The sequence below is a fragment of the Vanessa tameamea genome, chromosome 4 (genome assembly GCF_037043105.1).
Source record: "Vanessa tameamea isolate UH-Manoa-2023 chromosome 4, ilVanTame1 primary haplotype, whole genome shotgun sequence".
NCBI lineage: Eukaryota > Metazoa > Arthropoda > Insecta > Lepidoptera > Nymphalidae > Vanessa > Vanessa tameamea.
Genome location: NC_087312.1, coordinates 5,479,902 through 5,496,817, shown reverse-complemented (window position 1 = coordinate 5,496,817; position 16,916 = coordinate 5,479,902). Strand labels below are relative to the sequence as shown.

The window sequence follows — 16,916 nt, the reverse complement described above, 5'->3', positions numbered from 1 at the left end:
CCTTAGTCCCTAGCGCCATTTTGCAATTCAGTGCGTGTTTATATGCAGCCTTTCAATCGGCACTGTTATTTTGATAAATATGCATGAACTAGCGAAACCGGCTGCGCGAGTAACATAAAACGCCATCGTGAAAATTTAATATCATTTCCTGGCAGTCCGCGTAATGAGTCATATCCGCCGAAGGGTTAATTTTTTTGCGATATCGCTACACTAAATCTTCAATTTCATATATTTTGGGAATTAAAAATAAACACGTAGGGTTCACGAACGATAATTATTATTACACGATGTTTTAGTATCACACCTTTAAATTGTTTAAAATAAATCTTCTAAATCAACACGTAGAACCAGTTCATACCAAACGTTTTATAATTTGTATATATTTTTTTTACTTACACAAAGATCAACAAACAGTAGTTAATTGATAGAGAATTAGTTGGATTGGATTATAGTATTTATTGTATCAATTAATGGAATTGGATTTTCGCTATTTAAACATTTACTGCGAGTAATTACTGGTTTTGATTGTCTTTTTTATAATGCAATATAATTATTTATTTTTACTCGGAAATCAGAGTAATTAACATCATTCGATAAATTGATCTCCTCATTGCATATTCTAATAAAACCATAAATTTATAAATAACAGTATTTAATTAAATAAGCTTTTAATGTTTGTTTTCCTTTTTTTACCAAAAGTAAAGTGGCCTCTCTTTATTAAGGGCAATGTTTGCAGGTTATTCCACCAAGGTGTTCCACTGCGAGTTGGTGGATAGAATTATTACTTTCCTTAACATTTGAGCACGAGGTGGATAATAAAAAAAATTTAAACATGAAAACTCAGTGGTGCATGACCAGACTTGATCCCGGAAACATTGGTTAAAATTCACGTGTTCCAACAATTGGGCCATTACGGTTCGTGTTTACTTGACATCATGTTCATGTTTATACATGTAATTTAAATATAATACCTATAATACGTCACAAAAGACGACTTTAATATAAAAACAAGCTGATAAAATTTGCCGATAATAATTGAATCAGATTGTTATAAATAATGTCAAACACTGTCGACGTCTTTGTTAGCTCTTTGACCTTCTACAAAAATACATTCGATGAAGTCAAATGACAGGCATTTTAGGTACATTCACTTTGCAAGCTACCTTGGCCCACGCAAGGTAATTCAGTGATATTATAACGTTCTATCCACCAATGACGCCTTCGAAAGTACCTAGTACTTATTCAAGCAAATCCGGTTCGACTTGAAGTGCCAAATGCAACATTTTTATCGAGGCTCCAATTTAAAAAAAAAGTTATATAATTTCCATTATCCTTTCAGATGATTAACGTGGAACTACCTATTTTTAAAGTATAAACAGAATGAGCTCATTTATCATTTAATATTTAATATCTTGAATATGTACCTAATTTCCTGTGTTAGCATAAGACGAACTTCCTCTAGACTACTTTTGGTTATGTGTGTGTTACTACTACAGTCGATGTTAACACTTTATTTAATTTTGATATTACGGATAATAAAAAAACATGCGAGTAGTCAGTAAAACTAACTATACATGTCCAATACGCTCGATCTAAATTTGCTGGACAGAAATAAAACACTGAGTGCCAGCGCAAATATAGTTTTTAGGAACAAAAGCACTCCCCGTGCGAGCTTTAACTTAGCCTAGAGAAAGCCAAACTTGAATTTTGCGTATTGTATCTACTGAACTAGTTTCATAGCAACACAAGCCTTACTAAAAACTTCATTGTCTAAGCGAATATACTTAATAAATTAATATATTTGTAAAAGATAGCGTTAAATCAAAACGATTATCAACATAACAAGTAAGAAATCATTTTGAAATGTCAGCAAACAAGTTTGCATCGTTCCCTTGGATACAACTCGACGTTCATTACTTTGCAACTGTAATATGATAGCTTTCAATATGCCTAAGGTACGTGTAAATGTCTTTTAAGATTATAGTAAAGACTTAAATCCCAAAAGTAATATGTGAAGATCATTTCATTCCAGTGAAGCAACGTTATAGTTTTAGTTAATGTCATTCATATCATCATAGACATACATATATTATATCGTGGATAGGTAAACGTGATTTAAACTGTTAATATGATTATGTAATACTTATACCGCGATATTGTTGTTATTATTTTAAGAGGATAGGTTTAACTGCAGTGTGCAGGCAGATGACCCGGCTAATGGACCGGTCGCGGGGCCGACGGTGCTGCTTAGCGACCGACTTTGGTATGAGGGCTCTTTCGCAAACTGGTTTTTGAGTGCACGCCATTATTGCCGTTCCCCCTACACCCCCCCCCCCTCGTTTTCTGCGTCTGATTTTATCAAGAGATTAAATATTTTATTTTAACTCAATTTTTTGTATATTAAAATAAATTCTGAAATTATTAATCTAAACTTGGTCGAACGATTTTATTGCATGATTGATAAATCTGATTGGTCAAGTGGTACATTAATTTATACATACGTAACTTTTAAAGTTTCAGATCAGATTCTCACAAAATATATGTTATTATAAGTATTATTTACGTTCAAAGTTAATATTATATACATATATATTTTTAATTTAAGATGGACTCATTATTTATATTTTCTTCGTAATTTGCACGGCTTATGCGCAGCCGCCGGCCTTCTGGCGAGAGAAAGTGCACAGCCAATGCTCTACTTTCCACTTAAGGCGAACATGACGTTGCAATATGAGATTATAACTGTGAATATGTTAATATTAAGACAATAATAAAGCTTAACAATAAGATTCTGTGTATATATAATTTGTAAATTCTGTAGCAATCTAGTTAAGAAATTAGTACAGGTAGTGGAATCGATTATCACGGACGATAACATCGAGATGCGAGTTAGTCTCATTACAAGTAGAACAAGAGGAACTTAGATGGATTATTGTGCTATATCTAGAATCGTCTATGCAATCGTGGGCGTATGGCGCCTGAAGTCGTCCGCGTGGGCGATACGAGCCTGAATTTACTTGTTTTATTACGCTCATGCAATTCCTTTGTATGTTAACTCATAAATTTATGCGTGTAGCCTTATGATATGATAATGCTCTGAATATTTTTAATGTAGTTTTCTTCTTGTTGGCTTATGTATACATTTTCATATTTTATACATGATATTTATAAAAACATTTTTAAATTTATTAATAAATGCAAAACGAATGCCATTTTAAAATGCCCCAGTCTTTTTATTTTCCCTTGATCTACTTTGTTTTAGTAATTCAATTCACCATTTATCGGGTTTGATCTAACTTATAACTTCCTAAGCTTTCAAGCCTTACCATAAAACAAAGTCACTTCTAGTTCATAGACAATTGTCGGTGTTGGTGCTATTAAAAATGTAATTCTTTTTAATTTTAATTCTTAATTTAATTAAAATATTTAACACAAAAAGAAATAGTTTTTGTTTTCTATCACTAAGCGTATTTCCATTACAAATTATCTTATTTATCTGTCAATTACTATCGACAACTGATCAAGGCCCTCGAGGTGTTTCAACTCTAATCTTCCTTGGTGCCTAATATCAGCAATCTCCTCCAATCGAGCCATTTGCATGCGAGTCGTAGGCGGGCACCGCCTACCCACGGGTACACGGATCGTAAATTTTGTCCTTTTACTTCTAAGTTCCAGGAGGGATTTTTTCCAGAGGAGCAATGTCCATTTTTCCGTAAAAGGTTAATTTATCGCAAGTTGCGGCAACGTTCGTAAAATAAGTTAAAATTAAAAGACATACCGAATGAGAATGTTAACCTCGTTTTTGAAAAATAAGAATCCTGTCTCTCGCTTACGTAAATAATTTCAATAAAAACTGCAACTCTTTGTTAGTCAAAAGTAATATTAAAATAATACAGACATGCGTTACACATAACATATAATTTAATCTGTCTTAAAAGGTTTTCGTTCCAGTTGAGATCATACAGCTATTTTATTGTGATTGAAAGAATAATGAAAGGAGTAACGAACTCGAAGTTTGATACAATCAGAAAGACCATTCGCGGCACCAGCACGATTCACTTTCTAGTTAGCGCAAGAGGCTGCCATTGTTGGCCGAGTCTAATTTATCTAATGTAAAAGTCGTTTCGACCTTTATTATTTTCTTTATTCTAAAAAAACTAAAAAGTGTTTGATCACTCGTTTAACACTTTAATTATTATCTAATAACTCGATGTGAAATATCGTATCTGTAGATACGCAATTGGTTTCAAATATTGCTCTGTCCACTCTGACTCATGCTCTTAGCGATTGTAGTTTTGAAATCCAATTTGTTCTATTGGCTAAAAATAAATTATAATGCAATTCTTTGCCATCAACATTATATATATTTTATCGTATTTATGTTAGTTTTCTTGGAATTTCGGAGTCAGTTTGATTTGTTAATAATTGTTAGTATAGTTTTTTTTTTTGTGATTGAATTGAAGTGATAATTATTTCAAGTGTCACCGGTTGTCTTTAATTGTAATAAAGATTAATTGGTATTGTTTTTTATAATAAAATTAGAAGGATGGGCTGGTCATGGTAAGTAGTGGCCATCATCAATAGAGATTGACGCCATTGCGCCACAGATTTTGGAAACTAAGATGATATGTCCCTTATGTCTGTAGTTACACTGGCTGACTTACTTTACAAATCAGAACATTATGAAATATTCTTGTTTGATGGTAAAATATGTGATGTGGTGCCCAGAGTATTCGCAAAGCCCTACCGTCAAATATTTATAAATTGAATTTAAAAATACAAATATATTACATACCAACCAACCAACTGTTTTTGCTATTAAACTAAGTAGATAAACATGCTGGAATAAGTTCACACCTATCAGGACATTTACAGATACTTTTTTACTTTATAAACCATTTTTCTATATATACCCTTTTGGGAGTTGCCTTTGAAAACATTGTAATTCTGGTCTTCTTATTTACCTTTAGTTGTAGTATTTTCTTAGTCGATAATTTTGAATATATACCCAAACAAATACATAAATAAGTAGTAGCATGACGACATTAATTTAGTCGCAAGATTCAATGAAATTATCTCTCATTTATGTTTAAGAGTATTAGGTAAATTGTCACAAATGTGTTCACTTAGAACTTACCGTCATATCATATTTTATACATACTAGTTTTATCTACAGACACCAGCTTTGTATATAATGAGATCTTAGTACACGTATTCCAGTGACTAATTAGGAATAATGTGTAGAACGATACTCGAGTCATTAACGAGAATAAAAAACAATATTAAACCGCGACGGCGCTGAACAGTCATTCGATTACTCAGCGTATAATTTTGTCCTCACGAGTAAACAGGAATTAGCTTAGGGAATAAATCTATCAATAAATATTTACAGGAACATTGTCAGACGATTCGCTTTGATGAACACAATGCCTCGGTAAAATATTGCAGGCGGCTTACTCATCGGCTAAATACTAAAATCTGCCTTAAGTACAATGAAGTATATTAATGCTTGTTTATTTTATTTTCGAAAATCAAAGAATGAAAAAAGAAGTAAATTATTTAAATTAGGTACTTAACTTTATAAGATCGTAATCGATGGCGCTCCTTTCTATTAAACACAATTCTTATAAATCGTAACCCTCCAATGCTAACGTTATGCAAACATCCGCATCGTCTAATTATAATACTACATATCTTAATAGTAAAATAATCCCATTGTTCGTTCGGTATGTTAGATACACTTGTGAACAAGTTATGCATTCACTAGTTGAACGGTTAAGTAAGCTTGAGCACTTCAATATAAGTTTGACTAGTTTTAAAACATGTTCAAAGGCATTGTTCGACGTTCATTACGAACTTATAGCTCCTAATGAACTGTGAACACTCGAATCGTCCAGTCGGTCTGAAAGCTCAAATCAGTAATGTGACGCTTTCACAAACAGATTAGTTGGTGTGCAATTAGAGTACGGTGCTTGCGGCGCACGCTAAGTGCCGCCCAACGGATTACGCCTTCATGTTTGCTCACCGCCGAAGTGGACGTTTAGCGATCACCTCGCTAATGCCTACTGTTCGCTTATTGATCTCTGAATCATTAATGATATACTAGGAAATTCCTAAGCTCATCTCTCTTGTAACGCTCCACAGAGTATCAACACTTCAACATATCTTTTTAAATTATTTAATTGCACATTTAACAGAATTTAAAAAACGATTTTTTTTTCAAAGTCATTTTTAGTAGCTTACATTTTAACGATAAACCTTAACATCTCAATCTTACAAGATTTGTATTGATTGATTAGATAACAATACACGTACAAGGGCAAAGAGTGTCGCAATGATATGCAACGTCATAGTGATCATGGGAAAAAATAAGTTGACATAAGGACTAATTACATACGTCCATATATGTTATGTAGGCTCTGTAAGAGTCAGTCACCTCGCTGCAGCGGTGGGGGCGAACACGTGGGCTCTTGCCAATGAACTTGAGTGCGACGACTGCCGCGCCGCATGCTAATCTTGTGTACCAATCGCCAAAAGAGTGTAATCAATTGCTTTGGTAAACAAAAATATTTTCCACTTAAATACGTACGTACGATACGACATAATATTGAACAACAACAGCTTTAAAGGGTATTAAACAAATAAACGATCAATTTGGATTAAATTAAAAGAAACAGAAATCAACAATTTGCCTCAAGGTTTAAGACTCCTTGAGGCAAATAGATGCTTTCCTCGACTAAGTTTGAATTAATTCTACATTTTATCATTTAACAATTTTAAATCTGGAATTATTAGCCAATACAAAAAAAAATGCAAGCAAGGAATTATTGTTTCTGAGCGATTAAAAATTTACTTAATACTTTGCCGAAACAAATATGTCATTATAAGATGTAAAAGTTTCATTTTATTTTAATAAATAATGGTCGGTTTATGGTTCCAAGATTAATATTTTATATTATTCAGAATTCACAAAATACCAGTTCTATAACTTTTACAAAAATTTAATTAAAACATTGTTACGGTACAGTCGTGTTGAAAGTTTATTATACTCAGTCACACCTACAATACAGGGCTAAATTCCTAATAACCTAAATATTAATTTCATTTAGCCCCACATCGATTCTACATCACGCACATTACTATAAAATTTATTACACGCACAACGTTATATATATTTTTCGTACGAGACAGGTTCAAATGAATGTATTTGTTAGTCTGCACTATTAGAGAAAAAAAAATTAAAAACCTTTTGTTTGAATATTTTCACTAATAATTTATTTTTAATCTGTTTAATAAAAATATCCGTACTGGTATTATAAATGCGAAAGTTATTTTGTTTGTTATGGTTTTATGAAATTTTGAAATTTTTTTGTTACTTAACCCTCGCTACTGTGGATGCGATTTTCACTCAGACAGATATTTGTATTGCAATAAAAAGAGAAAACATACATATTACTGTTTCACACTGAAAGTTATCTTCCGTCTTGGTACATTGTTTGTTTGGTGTGTGTTGAAGAACCACGGTTACTATTAAAAAAATATTTTTTTCAGAAATAACAGAAGAGTTAAGTCTTGTCTGTAAGGCAATAAACATTAGGTATGGATATTTTTTCGTTTCGTTATTGCTCTTTTTTGCTTTTATTGGTCAGAATATATTTAGCGTTTAAAATATACGTGAAGCCTTTAAACGTGACTAACAGTCAGTCAGTATGCTTTTTATATAATGCTGCGTTTAGTCATATAAAATGGACAAATTGATGGTTTCGCGTGGGAAGGCCTAATCGGTTGTTTGGTTTGTTCATCCATTTCGTCTTGTTTATTGATTAGTTAAGAATCCGCGCCCATGGGCCAACTTATGTCATTTGGCCGGGAGTCAAGGACGACGACGCGCGGCTCGTCGGTGCCACGCCGACCTTATTTGGCGATTGGTGGGCACCACTTTTACGACTTTGCTTTTTTCCTACGCCCTGTTTCCATGTTGACTACACTTTTCATAAGATATGTTAATTTTTATACCATATCTACAAAAACCACTTAGTCACTTATTAAGTCCACGCTTATTTGATGATTAGCTTAAAATATATCGTTTCCCTCAAAATGGAAAATATATACAAGTCAAATAGTCTGAATATAAAAACTCTGAAGGGATAAATAAAATAACGGATAAATTGTTATTCTAAAATTCGAAACACTGAGCTAAACTTACGTCACTAATCTACCGCGTTGACGCCGATGTTTAAAGTTCACGTAGTCTAATCCCGTCCCCTGAACGACCCCGAGAAGATGGAAAAATCTCGGAAGACTCACATCAAATTACCAGCTTTAAAGCGTAGTAAATTCCCTGGGGCCTCAAAACGACACACCTTACCTTTCAGTGGCGCCCCTTAAAATGACGGTGTGTCCTCCGGGAAGTTCGCAAGGTTCGGCGCACGTGCTTTTGTCATACTTTAGTCGAGTTTTACTTTAAACGCGCTACGCACTTCGATCGAGTCTTACAGAGTTTCTTTTACTAATTCTTGTTGATAACTTCAGTTTGAAACATTTCAAGTTTCAGTATCTTATAGAGTAGGTATAGAAAAATTGCCCTGCTTTTGGTTAAAGTCGACGTATTCGCATATGTTCTGTTATGTTCAAATTTGCCTAAACATAGTGGTTCCGGCGGTTAGTAGATAAGCAAACATTTTAAAAATATCTACCTTTTTTTACTCTACGCCTGTCCTTTATACCGAATACAAAAATGAATCCATTCAATATGATGTAGCGACATACACTTTTAGTTTATTTTTTATCTAAGCATAAACTCCGAAAGTTGGCTTTTCAATTATGATTTTACTGTAAAAAGACGAACCGTTTTGCCGCCGCGAGCAAAAACATTTCACAATATTCACATTTGACGCTTACGTAAAAGCATATTTCAGCCTTCGCTCTTCAAAATGATTAGCGAGCGGTAGAGGTATTATCAGAGTCGTGCTAAGAGACATGTTAGTTAATTTACTTTGTTAAATTGTTTTACAAAATATTCTATGGCTTTTTATAATTTAATACCTATAAGAGTACAATGAGTAGTCTTTGTTCAAGTTACATTAACATTATATTAACAACTTGTAAATTTCTCACAGCTGGGCTAAGGCTTCCTCTCCCTGTAAGGAGAAGGTTTGGAGTACATTCCACCACGCTGCCCCAATGCGGGTGGATTCACATGTGTCAGAATTAATTAGAAACAAAATTGTCCGAGTATTGTGTGTTAAAGTTTTAAAAATAATAATAAAATAGTATTAAATGCTCTTTTGAAAATTAATTTAAAATATTATAATTATTAGTAAGTATACTTATTCCGAAATTACTCCTTTGTGTTAACGTTTTAATTCAACTATAACTAATTAGAGTTGAAGCTGAAATGCTCACCTCGCAGCGCTCAGCTTACCGGCGGATGTCACAAATCCTAGCCAAGGGCCGGGTAAGCAAATAGCTATGTTTACCTGACTCCGCCCGTCGCCGCGCCGCAGTCATTGCGATTCATAATAACGCCTTTTATTTCCGTAACTAGCTACGACGCTCTCATTTTGTCGGTTAACGCGTATTGTGACACGGCGAAACGAATGCCGCCCCGTAATGGAGTTTTTAAGCGCAGCTTTTTCGCTTCGTATTGCAAAACGTGTTTATGTAACTAGAATGGTTACGTGATTGCGCAGTAAATATTACAGGAGCATCATTTATTGTTTTACACCGTGTCACGATTTATTGCATTATTAAGTTTCATAAGTGAGATGTATTCTGTTACACCAAATGTGATTGAAATTCAATCAATTATAATTTTACTGAAACGTATCTATAAACAAATAAAAAAGTTAAAAACACTATAACCACCTACTACAACAAAATAAGTAATAACTAGGTTAACAGTGTCCACAAAACATTAATTAATCTTTAAGGATTTATGTCACTGATAAATGATACTTCGTAATGTTTATATCAACAGTGTGTGCGTAAAGCTGGGGTGCCTCCTATACGCGTTCCAAACTTCAATTTAAGCAGAACTCGGCAAGAAGCCGCGTTGAGAGGCTATTGCGAGTTTAACATTGGTATAATTTGCCGGGCATATTGGAAAACTTGTAATTGGTTTAGTTTTATATTCGCGAGGCAATGTGTGCTGAGCAAACTTAAATTATATCACTTAAGAATTGATCTTCACCTCTAATAACGTTCTTAGTTATAATTTACTAGTTTCCGCCCATGACGCAGCCTGCGTGAGAGGGAGGGGGGTGTCAGGTGTAAGTCTAACATGTATGTCCTTTTCTGTATCACTGACAAGCAAAGTTGCATGATGATCGGCTGTTTGGTGACAAAGTGAAAGCGTAACAAACAAACGCACTTTTGAATTAATAATATGAGTTGTAATTGTTAATATTGATTACAGTGCAAATTTAACCTTGTTTCAAATTATAATGTCTAAATTCTCCTTTTCAGATTTTGGCTCGGAGTCATATAATAATTTCAACGAGTTCGCCAAAAAAGTAAGTCTTGCTATTTTTACTACCTACATACAAAAATAACACGAAAATGTACACACGAAAAATAAGATTTTCTAACATTTCAACGCTAGGTTGTTGTTGTTATATACCCACTTGAGTTATTTTTTACATCTTTGAAACAACGTCGATGTGACATAGTTTTCATGATTGCCCTCCAGACGATAAACCTACCTAGTAGTCTTTCTATATCTTAACTTTTACCACTTCAAAAGAAATGTCACAATACAAAATTATTTCTATCTGAAAAAATATAATATCAAATATAATTGTTTTGTATGTTTAATTCTTAAAAAGTCAGTGATGGCTGTTTCAAAATGATTAAGACATCCGTTTTTGTTGTAACATTTACTCAACATATCGAACTATATTTACAACGCTGTATCCAAGGGATATTGTTCTTGTTCAGACGTATATGAAAGGGAAAGTAGTTGTTTTGTTTGCTGGTCCTGTCTGAATTGCTAATGCAGATAGTCATTTACCTGCCTTGTGTGCACGCCCAGATTCACAGAGCTCTACAATCCGAAGAAATATAAGCTATTGTCTGGAGTTACCGAACCAATTCGCATTAATAAATGTTGAATAGCCCCCATACTACTTTACCATTACGCATATTTAAATACACCTTGTTGTTTCTTAATGTTATGTTATTAGGAAATGAGTAGATATTAAATAGTGTACTAAAAAAACTCATCCGTGATATAGTGACGTATTTAATACCTTAAAGGTTATATACCAAATTGACTCCTGTTGAACTTTAATAGCTCATAGCTCAGACAACCTCCTCGATTTAATTTCATTAGTCTCATAAAATAAATTAATATAAACTTGAATCCCAACATTATATCGTTACCATCGAATTAATGATATACCTTTAAAAAAGCATTAAATGCACAAACATCCTTTAAAAATATTATTACAATGAGTTTTATCTAACAAATTATTTTATTTATTGAAGTTTAATATTATATTGCTGACATTAAGAAATTTATGTTTTGTTTGTAGCAGGTAATAAATATTAGGTGCCATTAAACGAGTTTGTCGTTTAAAACTTGATCATTATTATGTTATTAATCAGTAACATCCGTCCGAAACTTCTAACAATAAGACCTTGATACATTTATAAATCTTTATATTATATAAAAATTGTGTAGATTGGACCCGGTAGAAAACGCTGCAATTGGAAAGTAAATAAAATTAGTTTTTCACCCGGATAAATTCGGGACTTTTACCTACTAAAATAATATTTTGATATAGTTTGTTTTTTAAATAATATTATGGACCAGAAAATACATCGGCATGATTGCTGTTTTATTGTTTGTATAATTATTGCAAGACATAAAGGACATAAAGGTGTTTTTATTATTTCTTTGTGCTATATATACTCTTGCTCAACTGGATGCTACTCGAATTCAAGTTCCGATGTGGAATCGTAGCCATTTATACTTTCTACAAACTTTGGTCTCGCAAAGTTTTCGAAGCGATTAGTCATAAATAATTGAACGCAGCCGATATTCCCGTATAAGAAGACAAAGAGATGACATCCCTAAAACTTTGTCAATTTACGTTGAGACCGTAAAGACTTAGTCGTTCATGTCCGTACTTGGTAGAAAAGTGGAGGTAACATCATAAGAAGTTTCCAGTCGTACTTACCTTGTCTAGAAAGGGATCAAACTGCGGTGCATTCGCTGCGATGTATTATGCAGTCTCAGAGCGGGCGCTGGAGTAAGCGGCTCGGAATCACTCTACTTCCCAAAGAACACTGCTGTTCCAAGAAAATGTTCCATTCTAAAAGTTCAAGGGGAACTGCATTGCATAGAATATGTCTTTAATTTAACTTATTTATTTTATCAATAAACTATACGCAATAAACTTTGGATTGAACTATGATGGCTTATATGTAAAGTTATTGTATTATTTATATTTGTTTTGAAATTTGAATTAAATTTGGTAATTGATTTAAATCTCCATATACATACTCTATGGAACTAGATAACAATTCAAACCACATACTAGCGAAAACTACTTTTAAGTTGAAATTAAATAATTGCCATACTCAGTATTGAATTCTGATTGATCTAAAACAATCGTTAAACACGTATTTATGTGATAGTCCAGATAAATTGTGAAATGACATAACATAAATACAGTTTTAGTATTTTCTCAGTATATCTCCCGAAATCTAATGGACCGAAGTGGAAGCTATAGACATTAGTCGGACATGTTTAATAGTCTAGAGGAATAATGAGTTGAGATTACGTAAATACAATCGAAGTTGAATGCTGTCCACTGTTAGAAGCGTAAATGACGGAATTAACATTTCGATTGATCCTAATCTTAGTTAGATAGAAACAGCTGCTGCATAGTAAACTTTCTATATAGGTAGAGGTATTGTAAACGTTCGTTGAGTGGATAACTAATCGCATCTCATTTCCTACGTGTCGCTCGCTGTAGTGGGAAGCGGTAAATGAGATTGTGGGTTGACGTGTCGCTCCAGAGACCCAGCCGCGTAGGTGCTCCCAAAACACTAGCATCAATGTCCATTTTTTTAAAATAGAATTTTCTTATCTTTTTTTCTAACATCGTCATCCTTTTGGCCGATTTTCATACTTTATTCAAAGTTTGTAGAAAAAATCTCATATCTTTAAGTAGGAAAATTAGAAAATGCTATTAAATACATTTTACTTCACAATGAGTTGCATTTCGAAAAAGTACCTATATATCGGATTTCACGCAAGTTACCTGCGTTGGTTCTACTTATACGATTAATTTGAGTCGATAAATCCGCATAAAAAGTCAGTTCAGGGGCAGCCAACCGCGCAGCTCTCTAACTATTCAGAGTTCTTTGTTCGCGTTGGCCCGCACTAGTTGTAGCTTGTAGACCTAATTACACTGTTCTGACTAATGTTTTTATTTTATACTTAATTAAGCGGCTTATGATTATAACGCCTGCCACACAAAATACATGTATCGATCGTAAATTCGTTAAGGTTTGGTGTCGGGTTGGTACGCCATGGCAAGAGCCAACGTCACTAGCCGCCGAGACAGACAGGCAGCGTGCTCGGCGCCTGCTAGCCCATTAGACGTCTGCCCGATGTGGAACGCTCGATAAACTTGTAAAAACGCCTTCTACCCATTTAATTTTATATCCTCGCTTAAGTATTGCTATTGGCAGATTTCTTCCTTCTTTTATAGGTCCGTCATTAACTATATCGTTTATTATTTCGCCCCTGTTTCTGTAAGCAAAATCTGTCAATAATCGCTTATTACCTTAAATGCGTTACACTTCAAAGTATTTCGATGTTCGACAACATTTTAGAAAAAAAAGAAAAATTAGTAATATTTATATTAAGAATTATTTATTGCATAAATCTAAAGTAAAACTACTCAGCTTTACTACTAGGTACCATATGTAGGTTATATAAAAATTAATTACTTAAATTTTTGCTATCTATAAAACCGTTTATGAAATAAATTCTTGTTAATGAATTATAATTTCAGTCATCCGTCGCAACAAAATTCCTTTAATTCTTCATGTTGAAAGGCTTAAATTTAAAATATTGTTAATCAATATATTTGTATCTTCAATTAGAGTTGAAGCTCTGAAACCGTTTGGCAGTTGTCACGGCACGTACGTGAACTTTTATTCAACGAATTTGGTTATGTAATTCCTTGGAAATATTCAAGTTTTCCCTTCGGCGAGACGTTATCGCGGGTGGGCTCTCAACGCGGGTGCGAGCGGGCGTGGGCGGGCCTTCCCCGCGGGGACTTAATTTGTTGCTCTCCTGGCGCCTCGCATCTCACTTTCAAACAGCGTAACGCGACCTTACCACGTCCCCTTCTGCGATGCTGTGTTCACGTCATGTTCGCTTTCATCACTTACACCGCCGAATATAACACTCTAACATTCCACTGATACCGTTAAAATTAAAAAAAAATCACGGACAGTCACGGAATGCGCTATTCAACATGACCCCGTTTGATTGCATTAAACTTTTATTCGTTAAATTTATCCTTTTATCTGCAGAGAACATTCTTTTGCCGCATATACTTTTAACTGGCTGGAAACACTTTATTATTTAAAAATAACACATTTCGGTACAAAATACACTTACATGTTTCAAGCATTCATTGAAATATTGATGCGACATCGACCCATGCCTTAGGAGTGTTACTATCTGATCACAATACCATAAAGAATTCTCCTGTAAAATATTTATGAGTCGAGAAGTATTTGATAGCAACCGCGCCAAGAAAGTAAACACGAAACGACTGACATAACTAATTTATGACGCCGCTTCTTTAAATTAAAAAGGATAATTTTACAAAGAAGTGCTTGTATTCATAATATAATTAATAATTGCTTATTTTGATAAGAAAAATAAATGATGTTATTTAAGTATAATTATATTTCCACTCTGACAGGCTCAATAATAGAGTCCAGAGACCGCGACGGACACATTACTCATTAGGCTCGGTCATATTGGCGCCGCCCACCGAGCTGTAACGATGATGACGGAGCGGGCTCATCCCCATACTAGCACAAGCCTAACCTAACATCTCTCGTGGGAAGTCCTAAAAGGCACTTTATATGAAGTAAAGTTCCACATTTGGCAGTCATGCAAAACTTCGCGGCTTTTGCGGCACATAAACAACTAGCACACGTGCGCGACCAACCGCGTATCGATTGATGTAACTTAAAATGCATAGTTCTCCTCTGCGGTGTCCATCAGCCTCCGCCAAATGTTCCGCTGTGGCCGCTTAAGCACCGCACTTTTTTAATAATCATATACACCTAGAGAATGTACGTAGTGAAACTTTACTTGTGTAATTAATTTGACAAGAAATATAGGGAAGCTAAGAGAATTGCAATGGGTTTATCGTGACGTTCAAAGATGAAAAGTATAATAATTATGGAACTAATAACAGGTTTAATTAAATGGTAGTTATTTTAACGATTACCAAAATGCAAGCGAAGCATACAAAAATAAGCACTATTTTTATCGCAGTAATCATATCGAGCACGATCAAACACTGAAAGCTTTTTGAAAGCTCGCAACTACGTGTGATGAAACGTTCATGCAATTTCTAGATTTCAGACTAACGCGTTTGATCACTTGAATGTACCTATGTTTCATTTTATTTTAAAAATATGCAGGATTGCCTTTTAACAAATTTTCACCTTTACACCAATAAATATTCAAATAAAACTTTTCTATTAAACCTGCTTATTGAAAAAAGCTTAGTCTGATTATTTCGAACATATAGTCCAAATTCTACTTATTATTTTTAACTAGGTCGGGTGCATATTTTAACAAAGCAACTGTAGCTAATAATAATAAAAAATACCTACCAGTTCACGCTTATATTAGTGACTATAATCGATAGTCGTGATCGACTTGAGAGACTTCGATTTGTGAAGACAGACCTATCTTTAAAAGACCATCACGATTATCTTTACAAGGAATCAAAATCACGATCGTTAAGGTAATAAACGCATACTCTATTATCTGACCAAAGCTGATCTATTAGAACGATAAGAGCAAAATTTTAAATACATCGCGAAATAATGCATCCTCGCCATGAGTCCTAATGTCTTCTTAATGCTGCACGAATGCATGGAGTTGTCACGTGACACATTCACGGCTGTCGTTGGCGTTTTCGTTTTAATGTATCAAATACTACAGTACGAGCAATCGCTTTTTCTTCTCATACTATTCAAAATGAAATATAACGTCCGTATATTAACTGGTTTACTGTGTACATAGTTTATTTTTGTATTAGTACATATTCATAAATTATTTTAACATTCGAATTTACTGTTAATAATACTTAATAAGTATTTATATATATGTATATTGTAGTTCATATGATGTACTCTTTAGTCGGATAATTTAAGGTAGATTATTCGACGCTCAAGGTCTATAACATAAAGAGCCGCTAATTAATTAAATGAAATGTATATCAACTAGAATACTTTATAAAAAGGTTTTATATTAAGCTAAGCTCTAGATAGAACGTTCCACATTGCATAGAGTTTGTTAAATATGAAAGCTACATTTGAACGTGATTTTTTATTTCGTTAGGCCGTTGCCTGCTCGCCGCGCTTCCTTTGTTCTAGGAACGTGATCTGGCCGAGATGAAGCCCACTGACGTTATTGCTCCGTTCCCTCGCTTCAATCTAGTTTGTTTCTGCTAGTCACACTTTGCTGCTTTGCGTATTATCATCGCTGAAATGATTTCATGTTTCAATGTACTCGATTTTCCCCCGACGACTGAAAAATTTCTACTCCCATTTGTTTCCCTGACGTATAAGATGCATTACATTTTATGCCATTCGCTTTGCCGCCATATCTCATCGCTCCATAAGGCTTCGCTTCCAATATA

General features: G+C 34.0%; 1 protein-coding gene across 2 annotated transcripts in view; it reads left to right on the top strand.

Moving 5' to 3' along the window:
• Positions 1-16,916, top strand: part of Mbl (muscleblind) — a 245,168-nt gene that overhangs the window by 154,085 nt on the left and 74,167 nt on the right. For both annotated transcript variants that reach the window (XM_026631669.2, XM_026631668.2), the window contains one exon: positions 10,468-10,514. The gene's annotated coding sequence lies outside the window, so the exon portion shown is untranslated. The remainder of the gene's footprint in view (positions 1-10,467; positions 10,515-16,916) is intronic.